Below are 23,865 nucleotides of genomic sequence, written 5' to 3' on the forward strand. Positions count from 1 at the left end.
GGGCCCCTCCCTAATTTAAGGGATGAGGAATTGTCCTTTGACCACTCAGGGCCATGATTACCGGAGGGGAGAGAACGACTTAGAAGCTGATGTACTCCTGTGGGCACCTCTACTGGGTCTGTGAGGCATCCCACACTGGGTGGCTGGAGGGGCTGGATGTTCGTAAGTACGGTTCCGTCATTCTGTGTCCTCCACCACAACTCTTACAAGAAAGCCCTGCAAAGCCAAGTCTCCATATTTTTCTAGTGAAATAATTGCTGCTGCACTTACTACTGGGACAGAGTTCGGCCATCCTAAAGAGATGGTTGCACTGTCCTCTCTCACAGCCCTCTGATGTGCTGTGTGAAGTCACGAAATTGGTTTCCTTCTATTTTTCTTAAGAAAAAGCTAGAGTAGCTCTAATGAGAAGTATCTTCACTCCCATGTTTCTGTTTAAGCCAGTAGTTTTCAGCCCCCAGGTGAGTTTGCAGCCCTAGGGACATTTGTACCCTGACCCCCATCCAGGGGATATTCAGCAATGTTTGGAGGCATTTGGGGAAGGGGGCTGCTGTTGGCATCTAGCGGGTAGAAGCCCAGGACAGAGCTAAACAGCCTCCAGTGCACAGGACACCCCCTCCCCCACAAAGACTTCTCTGGCTCAAATGTCAACAGGGATGCAGTTAAGAAACCCTGTCTCAGCCCCAAAGAAGAGGGGAAAATATGCCAGTAATTGTGCACACGTGCTCCCTCTGTCTGTCTGCCTCTCTCTCCAGATTTAGTTGGTCCTCTCTACAGGACAGGGAGTGAGTAATCCTTTTTTTCAGAATATGGGACAATTATTCAGGCACATAAATCAGCCGGTAGGGTCTTTGTGCTTCCAAAGCTTCAAAAACGAGAACCAGGCTACTTCCCTTGGTGTTGTCTGCCTCAGACACAGCAAGTCTCCCTCCTGCCTTAGTTGCCGACCCCTGCAGTAAAAATAATAAGCAGGACACCTCTGCTGGAGACAGGAGGAGGGCGGGGACACAGCCTTTCATTGACTTCTGAGTCCTGTCCTTAAAGCATCTGGGAGTGTAGACTCCCCACCTGGTCTGAATGCTTTGCCATGTGTTCATAGACAGGAGATGTGTCCTTTTCAGGGTTGCGATTTGGGGTGGGAGGCTCTTACCTAAGCCGGTTTTTCTAATACAGTTCCGTGGGGGTGATGAGGATTTATTTGCTGGTGATGGGAGTGGGATGGCGCAAACCATACAGAAAGCTCACGGAACCAGTTTTTTTTTTTTTTTTAAAGATTTTATTTATTTATTTGAAAGTCAGAGATCACAAGCAGGCAGAGAGGCAATTGGGGGGGGGAAGCAGGCTCCCCGCTGAGCAGAGAGCCTGATGCGGGGCTCGATCCCAGGACCCTGGGATCATGACCTGAGCCAAAGGCAGAGGCTTTAACTCACTGAGCCACCCAGGCGCCCCTGTGGAACCAGTTCTTTGTGTAAATCTCTGTTAGCCTACCCAGGAGGGGGAAAGGTCTGCATTTTAACTCTGGATCCTTTGCATTTGGGTGTCTTGGCGACTGGATAGGAGACCTAGATAAACAAGGATAAGCACTTCGGGCTATCCATTGGTTTTTAGTCCCCAGGCCATAGGGAGGGCAAGGCTGTGAGCAGAGACCAGTAAGGCTCCCTTCCAAACAGGTTCCCCCTGCCCCTTCAAGTAAGGCTGTAAACCACAGGGGCTTGGGCAAACCAGACGATTCCGGTGAGAAGACTCCTTTGGATTCTAGCTCAGCTTGAACTGAGTGCCTGCTGTACAGGGAAGTCAGGTCCTCTGCCAGCAGGAAAAGAAGACCAAAAGGGATTTCTGCATCATACTGAAGGAGAAAAATCTTCCTGCTTCCTAAGACAGGAAAAAAAAGGGGCGACTGCTTCTCATTTAACAGATAAGTTATGTTGTAATATAAGTTATGTAGTTACGGAAGATTTTAATTCTTCCTTTAAACGCAAAGAAAAACAATAATTTTTGAGATGGCTTCATTGATCAAAAAACAACTACTGGCTACAAACATTTATTCACACCACAAAAGGCCTAAGCCTTCTTTACCTTAACGGGAATATTATCTTGTTAGAGTTAATAGTTATTGAACTGACTATTATGTCCTGGGCACTGTTTGAGGGCACTGCCAATGTATTACCTCATTTAATCTTTACTCTCTCCTCAGCCACACGTACTGTGATTACCTTGATTCTATAGATAAAGAAACTGAGGGTCAGAGGGGGTAAAGTGACCTGTCCAAGATCACACAATTGATCGTGTCACAGACAGTACTGTGAACCTGAATTTGGCTGACTAAGCTCTCTCTCTTAACCTCTGTCCCGCAGAATTTTTATCCAGGTGGATCCTCTATATTTTCACACCCAGACTCTGGCCCGGGAGTGACCAGAACCTCACTCTGGTTCTCTTTCTCTTGCAATCTCTTTGATGAGTATTGGCATCAGAACAGTCTTAGACCCATACAATGATTGTGGCAGTGTTCCTACCTCTTCTATGTTTTGGAAGGGTCTGTGCAGAATTGGTGTTATTTCTTTCTAAAACGTGTGGGAGAGTTTACCAGGGAAGCCATCTGAATGGAGAGTTTTCTTTGTGGGAAATTCTTAAGGTACAATTTCATTTTAGTTGATACGGCCCTGTTTGAGCTATCTGTTCTGTCGCGAAGGTGCTACGGTAGTGCGTGTCTTTCATGGAGGGAACCCGGCTGCTGAGTTTACAAAGAGCTGTTCACGCTGGTCTCCCAATTCTCCTTTAAGTATCTATAGAATCTGTAATGAGATCACCTTTTTCATTCCTGATATTGGTTATTTGTGTTTCTTTTCTTTATCTCGATCAGGCTGGTGAGATGTTTATCAATGGTATTGATGAGGCTCTCAAACAGTGGGCTCTTCGTTTTACTGGTTTTCTCTCTTTTCTCTGTTTTCGTATCATTTGTCTCTGCTCTGATGTTTCTTATACCATTTCTTCCGCTGACTCAGAGTCTAACTTGCTCCTCGTGTTCTATTTCAGGGTAGAAACTAAGGTCCTTAATTCCCGACCTTGCTTGTTTCCAAGGTAGGCACTTAATACTACAAATTTCTGCCTAATCCCTTTTTTCGCAACATTCCATATCTTGTCATATGGAGTGTTTTCATTTACCCTCCATTCAAAATACTTTGCAATTCCTCTTCTGAGTTCTTCTTGGACCCATGGTTTACTTAGAAACATGCTATTAAGTTTCCACAATATTTGGAGTTTTCCAGAGATGTGTGATTCATTTCTAATTGAATTCCGTTATAGTCAGAAAACATACTTTGGATGACTTGAATCCTTTAACTCTGCTGGAACTTGTGTTTTGGTCCAGGATGTGGTCTCTATGCTCAGTGCTCTGTGTGGACATTCAGAGCACGCTGGAAAGAGCTTGTAATTATGCGGTCGTTGGGTGGAGAGTGTTCTGTGGGTGTGAATTCAATGCAGTTGGCTCCGTGTGTTCAAGCCTTTCCGTAGCCTCACTGATTTTCCACTTCCTCATTCTATCAGCTACTGAGGGAGGAGCTGGAAATTTCTTTTTTTTTTTAATTTTTAAATTATTTTTATTTTATTTTTTTTTAAAGATTTTAAAAATTTATTTATTTGACAGACAGAGATCACAAGTAGAGAGGCAGGCAGAGAGAGAGGGGGAAGCAGGCTCCCTGCTGAGCAGAGAGCCCAATGTGGGGCTCAATCCAGGACCCTGAGATCATGACCTGAGCCGAAGGCAGAAGCCTTTAACCCACTGAGCCACCCAGGTGCCCCCTCCACTTTTTTTTAAAAGATTTTATTTATTTATTTTAGAGAGAGAGCATGAGCAGGGGGAAGGGCAGAGGGAAAGAGAAAATCTAAAGCAGACTGCAGGCTGAGCACGGAGCCCTATGAAGGGCTCGATCTCACGACCCTGAGCCGAAATCAAGATTTAGGCGCTTCACGGACTGCGCCACCCAGGAGCAGGAAATTTCTAACTATAATTGTAGAATTCTTTATTTCTCTTTAGCATTTCTCTGAGTTTTTGCTTCAGGTCTTTCTAAGATCTGCTAAGGCATTACGGAGTGCCCAGACGTCCTCTGAAGTAATTGTCCCCTTTATTATTACAATGTAGCTTCTATTTTTGCTCTGAAATCTATTTTCTCTGATTCTAATGTAACTGCTCCAACTTTTGATAAAACTAGTGTTAGCACAGGACATCTTTTCCTGGCTTTTCATGTTTTGTTTTGTTTTTTAAAGAAATCTCTAACTTTTTTTTTTAAGATTTTATTTATTTATTTGACAGACAGAGATCACAAGTAGGCAGAGAGGCAGGCGGGGGCGTGGGCTTGGGGTGGGTGAAAAGCAGGCTCCCTGTTGAGCAGAGAGCCCAATGCGGGGCTCGATCCCAGGACCCTGAGATCATGACCTGAGCCGAAGGCAGAAGCTTTAACCCACTGAACCACCCAGATGCCCCCTATCTTTTCATGTTTAAGCTATTTATTTATTTGTACTTACAGAGCATTTCTTGTATTTCCAGCATCTAGTTAGGTCTTGATTTTTTTTTTTTAAATCCAAACTGACCTTCTTGTCTTTTCATAAAAATGTTTAGATCCTTTAAATTGAATACAATTATTAGTAATAGATTCATGTCAATCATCTTGTTTTTTTTTTTTTTTTTTTTTAACTAGATCCATTTGTTTCCTTTCTATTTCTTCCTTTTGTTGGTTTGAGTATGTTTTATGGTTTCTTTATTTTTAAGTAACAGCCTTATTGAGAAATAATTCACATACCATGAAATTCAGCCTTTTAAAGTGTATGAATCACTAGCTTTTTGTAAACTCAGGGTCGTTCAACCATCACTACTATCTAACTCCAGAGCATTTTCATCAACCCAGAAATAACATCCAGACCCATTATACAGTCACTACATACTCCTTACCCTTCCCAGTGCCTGGCGACCACAGTTCTACTTTCTGTCTCTATGGATTTGTTTGTTCTGGACATTTCATATAAAATGGAACCAAAAAATATGGGAGCTGCTGTGATGGGTTCTTCCACTTAGTCTCATGTTTTCAAGTTCCACCCGTGGTACAGCCGGTGTCCCGACTTTATTCCTTTCTCTAACTGTATGGCATTATAGGTATAGATACAACACGTTTTACTTTTTCCTTTCATGAGTTGATGCACACTTGGGTTGTTGCAATCTGGGGGCTAATGTCAGTAGAGCTGCTATCAACCTTTATGAACACATTTTTAAAAAGATTTCATTTACTTATGGGGGGAGGCGCGTGCAAGAAAGCACGAACAGGGGAGGGGCAAAGGGAGAGGGAGAAGCAGACCCCTGCTGAGCAGGGAGGCCCAGGATGATGAGTGGCCCAGGTCCAATCCCAGGACCCCGGGATTGCCACCCGAGCACCCCTATGAACACGTTTTATATGGATGTGTGTTTTCAAATCTCTTGGATATAGACCTAGGAGAACACTTACTGTCATATGGTAGCTATGCTTAACATTTTGAGAAATTACCAATCTGGTTTCCAAAGTGCCTGCACCATTTTACAATTCTACCAATCATACATTAAGGTTCTAATTCCTCCACATCCTTGCTAACACTTGTTATTGTATTTTTTAATTATAAACATTTTAGTAAGTGTGCAGTGCATCTTCCTAGTGACTAATGATGAGCATCTACTCGGGGCCTATTGGCCATTTGTTTATCTTCTTTGGACAAATGTCTCTGACATCTTTTTCCGATTTTTAAATTGAGTTTCTTTTTATTGTTGAGTTGTAAGAATTCTTTATATATTACAGAATCCAGGTCGTCATCTGATACATGATTTGCAAATATTATTTGTCATTGTGTGGGTTGCCTTTTAACTTTTTTCATGTCTTACAAGGCACAAAAGTTTTTGAATTTTGATGAAGGTCAGTTTTTTTCTCTTTTTTCCTTTGTCACTTCTGTTTTGATATCATAACAAAGTAGGCTTTGCCTAACACAGGGTTACAAGGATATGTTCCTTTTTTTTTTCTGGGAGTTTTATACTTTCACCTCTTAACATTTAGTTTGATAAGACATTTTGAGTTAATTTTTGATGTGAGGTAGGGATCTAGTTTTATTCTAGAATATATGGCTGCTTAACGTCATTTGTTAGAAAGACTATTCTTTCCCCCATTAAATTTAGCACCTTTGTCAAAAATGAAGGGACCACAAATGTAAGGGCATATTTCTGGACTCTCAATTCTGTTTAATTGATTTGTATGTCTAGCCTTATACCAGGGCCACATTGTCTTAATTATTGTAGCTTTGGAGAAAGTTTTGACAGAGAGATCTTTAAGTCCAACTTTGTTCTTTTTAAGATTGCGTTGGCTATTCTAGGTCATATGGGTTTTCTGATCAGCTTGTCACTTTCTGAAAAAAAAAAAAAAAAGTCCAGCTATAATAGTGATAAGGACTGAATTAAACCCATAGACCGCTTTAGGGAGTGTCGTAAGTACAGTGATGACCCCCAAGAAGATGTCCATGTCCTAAGCTCCTTAACCCGTGAATATGTAACTTTACCTGGCAAAAGGGATACTTAGATATAATTAAGGCAATGAAGGTGATTTTGGATTATCCTGGTGACCCAAGGTCCCTTGTAAGAGGGAGGAAGGAGTGCAGAGTCCAGGAAAGAGCTGTAATAAGAGAAGTGGGTTTTGGAGTGATGTGGCCATAAGCCAAGGTCTGTGGGCAGCCACTGAAGTCAGAAACTGACTAAAATGAAAAATCTTAAATTGAGCTGGGAATGGAGGGGAGGAAGGTGAACAAAAACAAACACCACCACAACAATCCCTCCTTTCATGGAGTTTATAGACTTAATCAAAGAATCTTACCTAGTGAAAGTGCTACGTGGAACCTGAGAGCTTGTAACTGTCTGTATTTAATTATCTGGGAGGGGAGAGGAGGTGGCATCCAAATTGGTCACCCAGCAGAAATATGCAAGAAAAACGAGGGGATAATTCAGCGAAGCGGGTGAGGTGAACACTGCAGGTGGAGGAAAGGAGCTTGCAAAAGCCAGGAAGCAAAAACCAGACCTGGGCCCAGCTCTAGGTTTTCGGCTCGGCCCATGGTGGGGAACCGGAGCACGGGCTCCTCCCTCCGCCTGCTTCTCACCATCACCAGGGGGGCCCTGGCACGCAGCTGGAGGCAAGCTGGAAGCTTGCTGGCTTGCTTGTGGGAGACAAATGTCCCCCCTCCATCCTTTTGGGGCCCCACCCCAACCTTGCAACACTTTCCGCCACTCAGCAGGTCCCCCAAGTGTCGGACTTCCAACCTGCAGCTCCCGGAACCCCAGACTGCGGACTGACTGAGGTTCTTGCGCGCACCGCTTCTCCCCTAATTAGCTAGAACACCCCCCTACTGCCCGCGGCTGCTCCGGAGCCCATGAGGCCACCAGAGGTCGCATCAACAGGCCTGGTATAATAAGTCATCGCCGCGCAAGCTCAAGGTAATTACTTCTAACACTGGGAACCGCTCAAGACGAATTCCACTAAACCGTATCGTGAAACCAGGACACACACACGAAATCATACTGTCACATAGCAGCTTCCTACAGCTGGTGTTTTTTGTTACATGACTGCATTTACTCCTCACTGCTGGTCTATCAATTTAGTACTATCGCTCTTCTCAATGGACAGATGCTAAGATACTCAGAGAGGTCTGCAAAGTCACACAGCTATAGTGCAGGAGCTGGGACAGGTTCCCATGGCCAAGTTCTAACTGCAACTGTGTTCCTTCTGGTACCCTCCATGAGCTATGCTTTCGGTACTTTGAACTATATTGTACTTATACTAATAATTTAATGGGGGTGCCACTGGGTTAAAGCCTCTGCCTTGGGCTCAGGTCATGATCCCAGGCTCCTGGGATCAAGTCCCGCATCAGGCTCTCTGCTCAGAGGGGAGCCCTCTCTCTCTGCCTGCCTCTCTGCCTACTTGTGATCTCTGTCTGTCAAATAAATAAATAAACTCTTAAAAAAATGAATAAATAAAATCTTTAAAAAAATAATCATTTAATGAACCCTTATTACCAGAGATTTGATGCAGCAAGCTTTTATATTTGTGTGTGTGTGTGCTTTTTTAAATTGAATGATCTCTGTCTAAATAAAATCCTTTGGCCCTTTTGCATGTCCTGGTATTGCTGATTCTCTGGTCTAAGGGGAGACACTGGGAGCCTCTGTCCAAAGCCATCTCCCTCCCAGAAGACCCAACTAGGAAAAGAAAGGTAACAGAAAGTAACTTGCTGATCCTAATTGCTTTGCCCGCTATACATGTCTCAGATCAAATACTATTTTGTCCTCTTTTTCCCCTTTAGGGGGGAATTAATTAAGCTCTAATTACACCGACAGAAAAAATAGAAGCTACAATAAAATTATTTTTTTTTTAAAGCTATTAACAAGGTCTGAGCACAGAGCTTGTTATAACCCGGGGAATGAGCCTCATTTGAATTTTATGGCCTTTCCATTTACATTTTTTTATTAAACCTTTTCTTACAATCCTCAATATGTCTCCTTCCCATCGTATAATCATCCTTGGGAATTTTCAGGTGTTAAATTAGATACTTGGGGGCTCCCTTACTCTTCCCACATTCAGTCAGAGCATGGTGTATCCCACGAGGCAGATTAATAATAATTTTTAAAAAAAACTGATTTGAAAGTTCACACCAAGTTTTTTCCATCTGGAAGGAAGTCAGACTTCCAGAAACCCTCTGGTCTAGGCCAATTAGACGGGAGCAAAAGTTACCCTTGTTAGAGAGAAACTTTGTAAGTGTGTTGCAATCAGGAAATTTCACTGCAAAAGGGGAAGCTGATTCTTTCCTTCTGTCAAATGCAAACGGGCCACGCAGACAGGGCTGGGCTGATGGGAACGTGGAAAGGATCTTCCTATGAGGAGGAGCAGGATGGCACCCATCACCGCCCTGAATGTCAGAGCCCGAGAGATACACTGTCCCAGGAGATGTCACCTGCCAAGTCACACAATGAGAGGGAGAACTGTGTGTCACTTAGACCCCGGACCTGTCCTGAAGGTTTTCTATTCTACTACACATGGCTGAGTCAGGTTCTGAATCCCAAGCCTCGGTCTTCTGAATCAGAACATCTAGGGGTGGGATCGTGGAGTCCTATTTTTCAAGTGCCTCCTGGGAGATTCTGATGATGAGCCAGGCAGGGGAGTCCGATTAAAATGTCAAGACTGCATGAAAAATACAAGTTTTCAGGGAAGAGAAATGCACTAGGTACCCAAATAGCAGAGAAGAAAGAAACCTACCGGAACTTCTAGGCTAGGTGGTTCCCACTGGGGAATTTATTTGAAATCTTCTCATTCATCCTAAAAATGATACAATTGGGGATTCCACTTTAATAATAATCATTTATATAACTCTATTTCCTGAAACAGCCCTTGCTCTTGGACTTATATAAACTTATATAAACTTCCCAAGATTTCTGAAAATTCTGGTGGAGTAGGGTGTGGGTGCTTACATGCTCAGGTTCATCTGGACCCTAAATTGCTTCTTCCACCATAGCTGTTTCTGGACTAACACTCCATAGATATCATCTCTACTAGGTGATGCAAGTAAAGTGACCCATTCTTGATTCCCAGTAGAATCCATTCTCATAGGTTCATTGTAACTGTGATCGTTTGGGGAGGAGGGAGCAATGCTGGAAGAAGGGCAGTGATGTGCTGGTGTTGACCCACACAGCTCTACAAGAACCAGCTATGAAACTTGCAGCAATTTTGCAATCCAGTTGCGAAACACAGCCATTATTAAATATTAAATTATGTAAACACCATTAAATAAACTATATGATTAATAAAGGTAACAAATATTAAAACCATTACTTGCTCTTTCACTACGTTTTATGATCTGTGCTGTTGGAAGTTATTTGCCTACTATATTTGTGTGGTAGAAATACCATAAAGTGGGCTGGTTTTCCATCTCTGCCCAAGTCTGTGTTCAGTGATTTCATATCAGTAAAATGAAATTGGCCATGGTTGGAGTATTTATGCCACATAAAGCAAATGCTACAAATCAAGGCTTGATTTACTGTTTTGTTGGTCGTCTAGAGTTTAAAAATAATGGGAAACATGTTAATAGTGCCAATTAAACTCCAGCATGTCATATCTGTGACTAGCATGAAAAGCTGAAGAATTTTTTTTCGGTATTCAAAAATTACTACCCAGCTCAGCAGAACAGTCACTCACCTCACTGACAAATGAAGTTCTGACTTGCCTGCCTTCCTCGTTTCACTTCCATCTTATTCAACAACATAAGTGAAAATATCAACCAACATTCATGTCAGAACTACACTTGTAATCAAGTATTTATTTATAGACCGATTTTGTCAAATCAAGGTTGAATTGCAACCAGAGATCAGCTATAGATACGGAAATTCTGCAAAATTCAAGGAAGCATTCTGTAAGAATCAATTGGCTAGATGGTAAAGAATAGTGTGTATTTTGTTATTATTGTAAATTTTGAGCTACACATTCTTTATATCAGTAAAGTTTATAATAAACTTACAAATGGCTCCCCAGATACCTAGCTGTTAAACATTTAGCAGCCTACCACTAACAAGGGGTTTATATCCTTACACTGATTGAACACATCAAGCAGTAAACATCCATATATATAAATACTTTCTCCCCTCAAAATGAGTAGTTATTTTTCTCCCTACTTCTCTATCAGGCACAAAATGAATTGCCTCCTGTTCCCTTTCCCTTCCCTTTCCTTTTTTTTTTTTTTTAAAGAAAGAGAGTGAGTTGGCAGGGGGGGGCGGTAAGCAGGGGAGGGGCAAAGGGAGAAGGAGAGAGAGAACCTCAAGCAGGTGCCATGCCCAGGGCGGAGCCCCAGGCAGGCCTCCATCTCACAACCCTGAGATCTTGACCCCAGCCCAAATCAAGAGTCTGAGGCTTAGCCCACCTAGGTGTCCCAAAATGAATTGCTTTTTTAAATCTTCTGCAAAGCTATTTAACCATCTCCTGGAGTACTGAACATTTGTGGGTTACCACCCAAACATCCTTGTCCCTTTCTCCCATGAACAGCATCCTGGAGGAATGCACGTCTGGTCCCTTCTCAGTTTTATTGCTTGGGTAGAATTAACCATCCAGCTACAGAAACTGGCTATGGTGGAGCACCTCAGTGGCTTAGTGGGTTAAGCCTCTGCCTTAGGCTCAGGTCATGATCTCAGGGTCCTGGGATCGAGCTCCACATCGGGTTCTCTGCTCAGCGGAGAGCCTGCTTCCCCCCAACCCCCGCCTTTCTCTCTGCCTACTGGTGTTCTCTCTCTCTCTCTCTGTCAAATAAATAAATAAAATCTTAAAAAAAAAAAAAAGTTAGAAACAAACTGGCTATGTTGGGCTAAAGCCAATCAGTGTGTCCCAGCTTCCTGGCCACAGTGATTGGTTCAGAATCGAACAAGCTGACTAATTTGGGCCAATGAGAGACAGGGAATCCCAGGACTTAAGGAGGTGATGACAGATGAGATAAGCTCCTTTCCTTAGGACAACGTATTTATTGCAAGATGGAAACGACTTCTGCCCTTACATTATCAGGACAGAAGTCAGAGCTGGGGAATGAGAAACTACCAGACCTGAGGATGAGGCCACACAAAATAGAAAGCAAAGAGGATAGGCAATACCTGGGTCCTTGATAAAATCATTTGTGCTACTAGATGAAGCCCTTTCTAAAACCAGATCTTCCTGCTTTCTAGGTACAAGAACTAAGAAACCCCTTTTGACTTAAGGCCAATTTGAGCTGATTTTTCTATCACTTTACACCAAATATATCTTTAACTTTTATATTTGTCTTAGCTCCTTACCTCAAGGGCCTCGCTTTCTACCCCAAGGCTAATAAAGCCCTTGGGTAAACATGCGTGTTTATTTCCCTAAGAGAAATTCTCTTGAAGCTAATAAGATACCTAATAATAATAATAATAATAATAATAATAATAATTTTGCCACATACAAGTAGCGCTGATACTGTCAAGCAAAAAGAACATTCTAGAAATCTGCAGTGTATTTATTCTATGGCTTCTGAGTACTTGCTAGCAGAATTCTATACTTCGGTATAGGATAATGCAGTACTGCATAACTTCAGTTTTAGAAGCCTGGCACCAAAGCATTAAGCTGCCCCTTGCATCTCAGATAGTCAACTCTTGGCTGACTATTCACATGTTTCATGCCAATCACCAAGTAGGACACTGAGAGAGTTTGAAGTCGAACGCAGCAGTTTGAAGGAGGTAAAGGGTAACAGTAATAGTAATAGCAAAAACTTAAGCAGTACTTGCTATGTGCCAGGCTCTGTGCTAAGTGCTTTCCACGGATCCATCACCGCTGCCATCCTAGGGTAGGCAGTGGTCTCCTGCATTTATAGGTAAAGAAATGGAAATGCTTATGGAAGGTCACACACATTTGTTCTTGAGTCTGTGCTCTAACCACTAAGTTGGTTTGCTTCTCCACTCTGCGCTTGGCAGAAAACGGAGGGGAAAACAGAGATGAATGTAGATCTAACTCACAAGAATAGGTGAGTTCAAGTAGGGATCCACTTCTAAGGCTTCGAGGGTCGCTGGAGATTCCCAGCAACCTCAAAAGATGCCTACCCAATGCAAACAAAAAGACTCAATGCACGTCATGCTTGAAGAGGGAAGGAGGCAAAATCAGAAAGGCAGCCAAGAGTGTAATTGCAGTGGAGCAAGATATGGTCATCCACAGTCAAGGATCAGAAGTCAGAAAGATGTGGAACGTGCAGCAAGTAGAATGGGCAGGTTAAAGACACTGATGCAGAATGGAGAACATGCACAATGAGAGGGTGTCAAAGGATGATTTTATGTATCCCAGTAAGAGAAGTTCCATGGTTGAAGGCTATGCTTGGAGAGAGGGGTCCACGACTATGTAGTTATTCCCACAATAACATTACGTCACAAACAATGCCAAAACTCAGTTGCATACAACAATAAGCATTTATTTCTTGTCTGCAGATTTGTGGGCCAGCTGGGGTTCGGCTGATCTCAGTTATGCTTTGCTCCAAGCTGCAAGCTGAGTTCAGGTTATTAGCCACATGTCTCTTATCCTCTTTGGACCAGCAGGCAAGCCAGGGCAAGTTTCTATCATGATAAACATGACAAAAGCACAAGACAGTAACTGTACTCATACAAGCACATTTCAAGTTTCCATTCATATCACCCACTGGCCAAGGCACCTCACATGGCCCCAAGGCAGAGGGTAGGGAAACACTGCCCACCACGTGGCTAGAGGGTGGGTGCCTAATACTATTCCAGGGGAGGGCATAATTAAGACCAATGATTACATCTACTACAAGCCCCAAAGATAAATTTTGTTTGCTTTTTAGGACATAAGGATCTGCCTTGAAGAGTGAAGCAAAATATTAGATAGTGTCCTTGGCATTAAAGAAGGAAAATGGGGGAGAGCCCATGGAGGCTACCAGGTATACGAGAGACTAGTGGAGGTGAATGGAGGTGGGGTGCTTTTCCCCAGGCCTTGATGAACACAGGCACATAGGCCATGGCTCAGTGGGAAGACTCACTCAAGTCTTGTCTATCAAAACTTTACTCAAGCCAGTTATAAACTAGGTGCAGTGTTAGTGGTTCCAGACAGATCCTTAGGTGTCTTCCATTTCTGACGATTCTCGGGTACCCTTGCCAGGGGCTAAGCATAGCCAGTCCAATAGGTGGCTAAGTTTGCATTCAGATTTCTAACCAGTTGGGTGGCTTTGTTAGGTCCTTTTTTTTTTTAAAACCAGGAAACAAGCAATGATTTAGAGTGATTACGTTTCCTTGCCAACTACACCTCTTCTTGAACAGGCCTCTCCTGTCTTCTCTTTACACCAGAGAATGCAGCCATGGCCCAGTTAATATGCATAACTAATTAGCCTTCCAGAGCTAAATGACCTTTACTACTTTAATTGGGCTCTTTGGATCTGAAACCACACCCAATATTCCTTGTGGATTAAAGCACCCTAGTTAGCTTTTATTGGCTATCAGAGTCAGGAAGAATAAGACATGTACAGCTACATAAACATAACATCTGGTCTTTATTTTGTACTAGAACCTTCAATAAGGCAAAAAGAAACAATTTTAGGACAGTAGTTCTCAATGCTAACTGCATAGTAAAATCAACTTGGGAGCTGTGATATCAGAGATGCCTGGTCCCTTCCCAGACCAATTAAATCAGGATCTCTGGGTAGGGAGAGTGCCTGGACATTGTTTGTTTGTTTTTTAAGTCACCCAGGTGTTTCAAATGTGTAGCCAGGTGTGAAAAATCACTATTTTTATCAGCACTGTGCTGTGTTGGTCTGGTGATTCCTCTTACAAAATTTATTGTGAAAATGTAAAATATGTACATGTTTGTTCTGTGCTCACTTTTGAAAAATGCAACTGAAGATCAGAGCATCATTTTTCTTAGTTCTGAAAATTCTGCCCCAGTCTTCAGCCACAAGCAAGGTGAAGGAATATCTTTTCAAGCAATGTTAATGATAAGGAATTTAGGGTGATGACCATGATGATGACAAAAATGTCAGGACATCTCAGCTGACTATGTTCAATTGCTGAATGTTGCAAGTTTGTCTTTCTTTTTTTCTCAGAATTTATGTGCATGTGTTGATGTACATGGAGTCTTTTGTTTTATAATTGGGGAAGAATGGGGAGGGACAGTTTGTTGGATCAAATACCAGTGGGAGAGAGAAGTATCTTGGATTGCTCTTTCCTTATACAGCCTGGAAGCATACAAACTACCTTGTCCTTAAACTTTGTGGGCTCTGCATAGTCTCATAGTTATCTGAGGAGCAGATGACAAGGTGAAAAGCAAAGCTGAGGACCTTTTGACCTCCTTCTGATGTGAGCTCTCTAGAGCATCCTTGGTCAGAAATGGTCATCCCCATTTCACAGATGAGACAGTTGAGGTACAGAAAAAATAAGAGATTTTCCCAGCATCACCCAGCTGAGTGATTTGAACTCAGATCTGCCAAATCCCAAATTTCTGCTGATTCTATGACAGAAAACCATGGCATTTGTGAGGACCTGAGACAAGACTGTATACGTATTTTATCTTTAGCTAATAGCTCCCTGACAGTTTCTCTGGACATTTAGGGATGCCTCCTTGTTGAAAAGCCTCTTCACGTTATTTCTAAGACATCGGTGCACCCTGTGACTTCATTTCTCACCAACAACCACTGCTGTGGACAGAACATGAAAGCACGGGGCTCATTTCTGCAGTGAGGAAGGGAACGCTTTCCTGGCCAGAAAAGCTTGTGCCCATTAGTTTTCCACTGAGGAGGGGAGTGGACACCCCGGGGGCAGAGACGTCAGTGACCCTTCTCCACTGGCACTGCTCTTCTGTAGGGACTAGAGGCTGCCTTGGGAATCATCTCCATGGCAAAGAATCGACACTGCATTCGTTTTCCTACCAGAAAGCTCCCGGACGGTTAGAAATCTGCACTGAGCAGATCGATTGGACAATTTATTTTCAAAGCTAACTTCAACTTAAAAATCCCATAGCTGAGGGGGCAGGGAATAGTCTGGCCGTCTGTCTGCATTCTGCTCTGATTTCTTCCTCATGCACCGAACTGGCTTGGTTACAGTTTGACTTTTTATTTTTCCTCTAAGTCTCCCAAATGCAGCTCTGGCACACTCTTCTCTATTATAAACCTTGTTTTGCCATAATCAGGGGTGAATTAGTTCGACAGCCTTAGATTTCCCTGTAACACCCTGGGCAGTGAACCTGACCAGGTGCCAAGGAAGCTGGTGGGTGTGTCAGCAGTACAGACATGCTGCTTTCTGCTACAGACACATTTACTGTATATTATCCTAAATTTCTTACTGCCTTTCTAAAGCACCGACATAGCATGTGAGAGGGAACAGATACTCCAGGAAGGAAAGTTGTGGGGTGGGGTGGGGGGTGGGTACGGAGAACCAGCTTTCCTATGAAGTAAATTGTTCCACATTGGTGATTTACCCAGGAGATTATTCTGCATTATCTATTATTGGAACGGTGTGTCAAAATATTTCTTTTTCTCAAACATGTTAGAGGTTGCAAAACTCATTTCCATTGAAAATACCTGGCCATGATTTCTCAACTAAAGAAATAACCATCTCTAAAGTTATCTGTGGAAGTCAGGGAGCCAATAATGTTTGGCTACGGTGACGTTTATTTGGCTTAATGGGTTCCTTCCCGAGAAGTTAATGTCTTTTTCACATGCCTCGGCTACAGTGGAATTGAAACCGACATACTTCTACCCGCGGGTCCTTTCTTCTCTTTAGATTATGTGAAAAATGAGCCCAATTGCAATTCTCTTGTTATGTTCACTCACCTAACATTGAACAAATGTCTCTTTGAGGACCTGTTGTCTGCCGAACACCCCATATTCCATTTCAGCGATATCACTGCTTTCTCCTATTCCCAAGTTCCTTGAAGTCTGGGGCTCTTGCTCTGTTCCAGACTCCCCAGGCCCACTGTGATGCACAGCCTCTGGAAACCAGCTCCAGGACCCCTGCACACATCTCCCCTTCCATACTGGCCCCCTCTTACAACACATACAAGAACAGAAGTCACACAGTTATGATATTTTTTTAAAAAACTAAATTTAATGAGCAATTAACTATGTCTAGGGCCCCATTTGCAATGGAAAGATATGTTAGCCAGTCATCTTTCCTGGCTTCCAGGGTCGATGATCTAAACAGAGGGATGTACTCATATTCAGGATGGCATTCAAAATCCAATAACGGCTATGCATGAACACCTGCAAATCAGAACAATGGTTTCAGTCCTGCAGCAGACCCCTGATGACCCTAAGGAAGCTGGCAGTAGCCCTCTGCTCCTGGACTGTGAGACGTCCTAGGTAGTGAGCGGCTGGGATGGTGCCGGAAGTGCTGGGGGCACCAGCAATGTCGGGCAGCAAGTATTCACCAATCAGAATGGAGGTGTTCCAGTGTTTAACCAACATAGGTAACCATGGCTGCTGCACACCAGCTGAATAAGAGCCCTGCTTGGACAGAAGTCTAGGGTATAAGCTTGTCTTCATATCACAAACCACCTGGGGTGTTGTTACTAATTCAGATTCTGGGTCCTACATTTGGGTTCTGATGCTGTGATTGTAGGATAAGTCTGGGACTATGTATGTGGTTTTTAAACAAGGATTTATTTATTTATTTATTTGAGAAAGAGCACGTGTGTGCATGTGCGGGGGTAGCGTAGACAGATGGGGAGAGAATTTCAAGCAGTCTCCCCACTGAGCGTGGAGACCAACCTGGGGCTTGATCCCAGGACCCTGAGATCATGACTTGAACTGAAACCAAGAGCTAGACGCTCAACCGACGGAGCCATCTAGGCGCCCCTGGGAATATGTGTTCCAATGAGAGTCCTTCGTGACCATGATGGGACCAGCTGGTAGACCTGGATCTGGAAGTGACTACTAACATGCTGGCCAAGAGGGTAGGCCTTGGAGTCTGGCAGCTCTGGGTCAGAACCCTGGCTCTGCCACTGGCTTAAACTCTCTGAGTCTCAGTTTACTCATCTGTGAAATGGTGCCAATGGAGGTTCTTGTAAGGAGTAAATGAAAAATTATTTCCAAAATGCTCAGCTCAGATCCAGCTGAGAGAAAGTACCAAGTATTTCTCCCTCTCCCCACCCACACCCCATCCAAAGCAGAGTGGAAGGAGAATGCACAGCTAAATCTTCTGGGGGCTTCGTAGGCATGAAGACTCCTGGGACCACCGTCACTCTTATAAGCTGGTGTTTCTTAGAAGTATGGGAATCTACATCTCCCCTTCTTCCTTCCCTCCCTTCCCTTCCTCCCTCCCTCCCTATTTTTTTTTTTTTTTGAGAATCTACATTTTCAACAAGTACCCCCCTTCTCAATAAAGTAAACAAACCAACATTGCTCTAGTTTGAAAAAGGATAGAGAACAGTTTCCCATCACAAGAGTGGGTCGCTGTCTCTCCTGCCCACACAGGAGGGATCCTGAACATGATCAGTGTGAGGGACACAGACCCCGGAGGCCTGAGACCTGGAGCACCCAGTCGGCCTGGAAAGACATTCCCAGCGTCCCCTTCCCTCCAGCATATTTAATCTCAGTCATATTGGGATAGAAGCCGCCCACCAACATGCCATGAAGGAGTAAGCTGATGGATATGCAGGACATGTGCCCAGGAAGGCATTTTAGTTAATGACATAAATCCATAGTCCCGTTGGTTGGGCGGGAAGCATCAATTTATTTTCTCCTTTAAATTTAACTAACATTTTATTTAATTTATCACTCTTTTCCCCAATTATAAAAATAGTAGGGCAACTGCAGAAAAACTGCGAAATAGAGGAAAGCATAAAGTGGTTTAAAAAATTTACTTATCTGGGTGCAGTGCCTAGATCACCAAAAGGGTCGAATCAAAGAAGACGGGTATGTCTTTACATGGTGACTTAAGCAGAATGGAAGGAAACAGTATCATGTGGGAGCCAAGGTCGTGAGCTCCGGCTTCAGTCCCACTGGCTGCAGTTATGACTTTGGCAAGCTCACTCAATTTCCCCATGCCTCAGTTTCCTTATCTGTAACATGGGGATAATGCTATTCCCTACTACAAGAGGGTCTCACAGGATTAAACAGAATAAAACATGCACAGTTCTTAGCCCAGTGGAACACTGGTCTATTACTTGCATAATACATTTTGATCAAATGAAGAAAACCAGGTCAGATAATGTCTGTGCTGTTTACCTATAGGTGTTGTCCATTCTGATCAGTTTGTAAATATTTGGCTGTCACCCCAGGAAAAATGGCAGTTGTAGCTAACATTACTGAGCACTTCCTGCAGCCATGTACTTCTAAATACATTATCACATTTAACCCTCAAAATAGCTCCCCTCCCCCCGGGATGGCAGTATAAAGGAGTTGGTATTTTATTTTAAAATTAAATTTTGTTATTTTTATAGGAACCATTCTATTATTTTTATTTTTCTATTTTCTTTACCTGAAAAGTTCATCTGTCATAGGAACTGATCCCAGCTCAAGTCATACCAACCCCCATCCAGATGTGCACACCTGGAGGTACACTTTAATTCCTGCTGTTGCTTTGAAGGGATGATGTCTGTGGTGCAGCTTCTGATTGTTTGCTGCATGGCTAATTTTAAATATTTGTTTAATATGCAAATGATACCTCCCAGTGACAGCTTGGGGAGAACTGCAGATGTCTTTCCCTCAAATCGACACAGCCCTGCTGCTGTTACCACTCAGTTACTGACACTGTGTTACTTCAATTCAGGACTCTGATTTACCCAATGATTGCAAACGTCCTGACTTCAAGCAAGGCCACTGCTAATACATACACCTCTATGAGAATGAGAAAAATGGTACCCCTTATGGAAAGATAAATTAGAAGAAATCACCACCACCACTATTCTCTGTCCCCAGTAGAAAATCAGAATGATCTATTCCCATGTTAGTGACTGACCTAGGAAAAAGTACTCCTCTGAATGCACCCAACATCAAAGGGCACACAGCCTGAGGAGGGAAGGGGCTACATTTTGATCCCTATTTAACCTTCTTGGCCAGACATCTTGTGCAGTGCACAACCTGCCAAACCTTATATGGCATCCCTGACCCAGAGATCTAAGACCATTTGTACTTCTGAGTTTTTTCATGTAGTAGAATAAAAAATGTTATTTCAATGGTTGGTTTTGGAGACCCTCTTGGGGTATTCACCATGTTTGACTAGGAAAATGCCTCGATGGGCTACTTTCATGTAGAAAGACTATCCATGGGGAAGGAGATGGCTTCCTTGACAAAGGTGCTCTGTTTAGTTAGCAGGAATTTGGTGGGTGGCTGGCAGGAGGAGGACACTTATGTTGAGATAAAGTGGGGAGGGAAAGAGAAGGGGATTAAGTAACAGGATGGGAAGATGGAGAAGTGTAATCAGTGAGAACTTCCCAGTGGCAGGTGGTTGAAGGGCATTTTTTAGTAGCAGGAATGTCTAATACTCCAACTTGGGTTTGGAGGGATTGCCACATAAACCTCTGTTGCCTTAAAGCTTTCCCAACAATCTGAGGAATATAACCTTGTCTCAGGGGACCTGGAGGAAGTGAAAAAACTGGGGTTGCAACCTTTGTGGACAGTGTTTGCAAGACACTGAGGTTACCCTGAAACTGACCTAATCCCACAAAAGGAGAAACACAAAGACAGTGAGCAGAGAAGACTAAGAGCTGATCTGTATCACAACTCAGAGAGTCCTAGAGAGATGGGAAGGGACACTGGCTCTCCCACCATATGTGGGGTGGAGGTAAAGCCAATTTCATTTGAATTTTAAAGGACAAAGTACTCCCAGTGGACATCAAGGTTATACATGTTAGCAATGATCACAGAGTTTTGGCTCCTGTCATCTCTCTCTTTCTCTCTGAATTATGAAGAATAATTGGAGCTTGTGGCTACTGAGTGTCAAATATATAGAAATTAAATAAACATGATCTCAAACTTCAAACAAACTTGGCCATCTAAGTATTTATGTCCACATATTAGAGTGAATGTCCTTGAAGCTCAGAGAGGTAAGGAACGTGTTCAAGCTCAGAGAGGTGATAAGTGACGGAGCTCAGAAAGGAGCCCAGATCTCTCCAGCTCCAGAGCAAACTAGCTTTCAGTGTCTCATGGTGGTGAGTTCACATCTGCTTAAACTCTCCAGACCAAGTTCTGGGGATGAACATTAAGAAAACTTACAGACCTACGTGCGTGGCAACTTCAGCTACGAGAAGAAAATCCTGCCAATTTTGGAGATGGCCCAGGCTACACTGAGTTAGAGTCTGGATTCCAGGTTGGTTCTTAAGGAAGGGATAAGCATAGGATGTTACAGCAACAGCAGCTGAGTCCCCTGTTTCTCCTGATCCTGGTATGAGTATAAGAAATGTGAGATCAGACCCAAGTGGGGACCAGGAAGGGAAACATCTTCCTCCAGCAAGAATGAAGACTTTGCTGAGTTATAGTATCTTCCCAACTGGTGTTCTTTTAACTCTAGGAGTACATGGTTGAGCACTTTGAAGAAAAGAATTGCTTTCCTTTATGTGACGAGCATGCAACGTGTGCAGTGTGTTCCTATTTGTCCTTCAGCCTGGCCACCATGATGCTTAGCATTAAATACATGCTGGATAACCTGGATTAGATCACTTAATGTCAACAGTGCATTTCATTCATGTGTGCTGAGACTTTATAGTTTTTTAATTATACCACAATGTGGCACAGCTACATTGTGCCACATTGTGCCACATTGTTGAAGAGAAACACGCTATGCAGTCAAACCACAGAAAGGGAGGAGGGAGATGCTATCCTCCATGTACCAGGCATGCTGTGGGCAGACAGGGTGGCTTTTCTTTTGGGCAACCCAAAACCTAGCACTATGTCCAAATGTACCACCTCTCATCGAGATGGTATCACCTCTCATCAAGAACCACTAGGCCAAACACAATCATTTCTGAGGCATGAGAGCTCTCCAGGAAGAGGATCAGGCTAGATGCTGAGAGCGTGGGTCATGATGGCCCTGCAAAGCTCTGAGGGCAAGACAGTCCTCAGCATGGCAACCCGAATAAGACCTCCTTCCCCTTCGCTTGAAGACCTACACTATCCACAACATTCCAGGTGTGGGTGGAAGCAAATAGAGCTCTGGACTCTACTTAAAGAGTTCTGGAAAGAACTGCAGAAAAGATTTCTTTCCCCAAAGCTGGGTGAGCCTTGTAGACTCAAACAGCAGATCCTGGGAGCCTTAAGAGATTCAAGGCCTTCTGGAGGTAGTGGTATGCGAAGTCCTCTGGAGGCCAAGAAGGTGCCTAGCAGAAGGGATGAGCTCTTCTAACTCCAAGAGAAGGAAGTCCAAGGATATTCGAGAGGTTTCCTCTACATGTCCCTACAGTGGCTGGCCCGCCTAACCACTTCCTCATCTTCATCCCACATCCTATCATCTATGGGATTAGAACCCAATAGGACTGACACATTAATACACCATCATTACCAATAACAGCAAAGGCTTAAACAGCTCTGGCCTTGTGCCAATCACTGTTTGGAATACTTGATGTCTGTCAGCATTTTTTTGAACTTGCATTTTTAGATAATTGTAGATTCATGTGCTGTTGTAAGAAAAGGATAGAGAAACCACAAGTGCTCTTTACCCAGTTCCCCCCAATGGTAATTAGTATTACAAAACTAAAGCACAATACTGCACATGGGAAACTAATGTTCCTCAGTGTGTGTGTGTGTGTGTGTGTGTGTGTGTGTGTGTGTGTGTTTTCCAAACAGAAAAAAGGCCAAGATACAGAATATTCCCATCACTGAAAGGATACCTCGTATTGTGCTTTTCTCGTCTTGCCCATGTCCCTCCTGCCCTTAGCTCTCCTTACCCCTGGCCACCACTGATGTGTTCCCCACTCCTATAAGAGTGCCACTTCGAGAATGTTATATAAATGGAATCACACAGGAGGTAACCTTCTGAGGCTGATTCTTTTTCTTTTTCTTTTTCTTTTTTTTTTTTTTTTCCATTCAGGATAACTCTTGGGAAATTCATCTAGGTTGTTGCAGCATCAACCATGTGTTCCTTTTTACTGCTGAGTAGTACTCCACCGTATGGATATACTGAGCCTGTTGAAACATTTTCCCACTGACGGACATCTGGGTTGTTCCCAGTTGGGGGCATTATGAATAAAAGTGCTATAAGCATTTGTGTACAGGTTTTTGTGTAAAATTAAGTTTTCATTTCTCTGGAATCAGTGCCCAGAAGTGCAATTGCTGGGTCATAGGGTAGTTGCACATGTAGTTTTATAGCAAACCACCAAAGTATTTTCCAGGATAGCTGTGCCATTTTCTATTACCACTGGCAATGAATGGGTGATCCTGCTTCTCAGCTTTCTCCCCAACATGGGCTGCTGTTGGCATATAGGACAGAATCAATAAATTCCCTTGGGTTTGAAGTGACCAGCTTTCCAGAAAACCCTCGTTAGAGCATTCTTAGAATGGAGAATAAGAGCACTTGGGTGGCTCAGTTGGTTAAGCGTCTGCCTTCGGCTCAGGTCATGATCCCAGGGTCCAGGATTGAGTCCCGCTTCAGGCTCCCTGCTTGTGTGAAGACTGCTTCTCCCTCTACCTCTTCCCCCTGCTTATGATCTCTGTTTCTCACTCTCTCTCTCTCAAATAAATAAATAAAATCTTTTTAAAAATGGAGAATAAATTAATCCATTACACAAGACATTGTAGAATGATATGTTCGTCAAATTAGCAAGGGAGAGAAAATTCAGAAAGCTCACAGGAGATGAGTTTGGATGGGGCTGTAAGGAAAAGGCATTCAGAAAGCTTATGTGGTTGTCCAGAACCATCACAGCCAAGCTGTCAAAAGCACACTGGGTCTCTTGATGGTAAGAAAAGTGTGAAGTGAAAAAGAATAGAGAGCAGCCAAAAGCAAACTCCAGGAACTATGAAAACCCAGATACAAACTCAGGGGTCAGTTCCCTATGGCCCACCCAAACTTAATGTTTGCAGAATCCTTGCAATCAATAGTGCAGTGAATATAAGACTTCATTACGCAAAGATACCACTGTTAATCAATTAGTGACTTAGTCTTTTGAATGCACAGGACTTTTCCACATCTGCCTTGGCCCTCTGCCCCTTATGTCAGCCATACCGTCCTCTTCTCCCTTGAGTACCGCCATCTTTAAACATGCAGCAAGACTTCATCTCTGGAGTGTGGCTTCTTTCGCCCCATCACATGCCTTTCCATCCACTCAGAAAACTCTGTCCCTGTGTTTTAAAATTGTTTTCTCATCTCAATACCTAAAACCTTGGCTTGGCATTTTAATTACATCAAAG

The sequence above is a fragment of the Martes martes genome (genome assembly GCF_963455335.1).
Source record: "Martes martes genome assembly, chromosome: 18".
NCBI lineage: Eukaryota > Metazoa > Chordata > Mammalia > Carnivora > Mustelidae > Martes > Martes martes.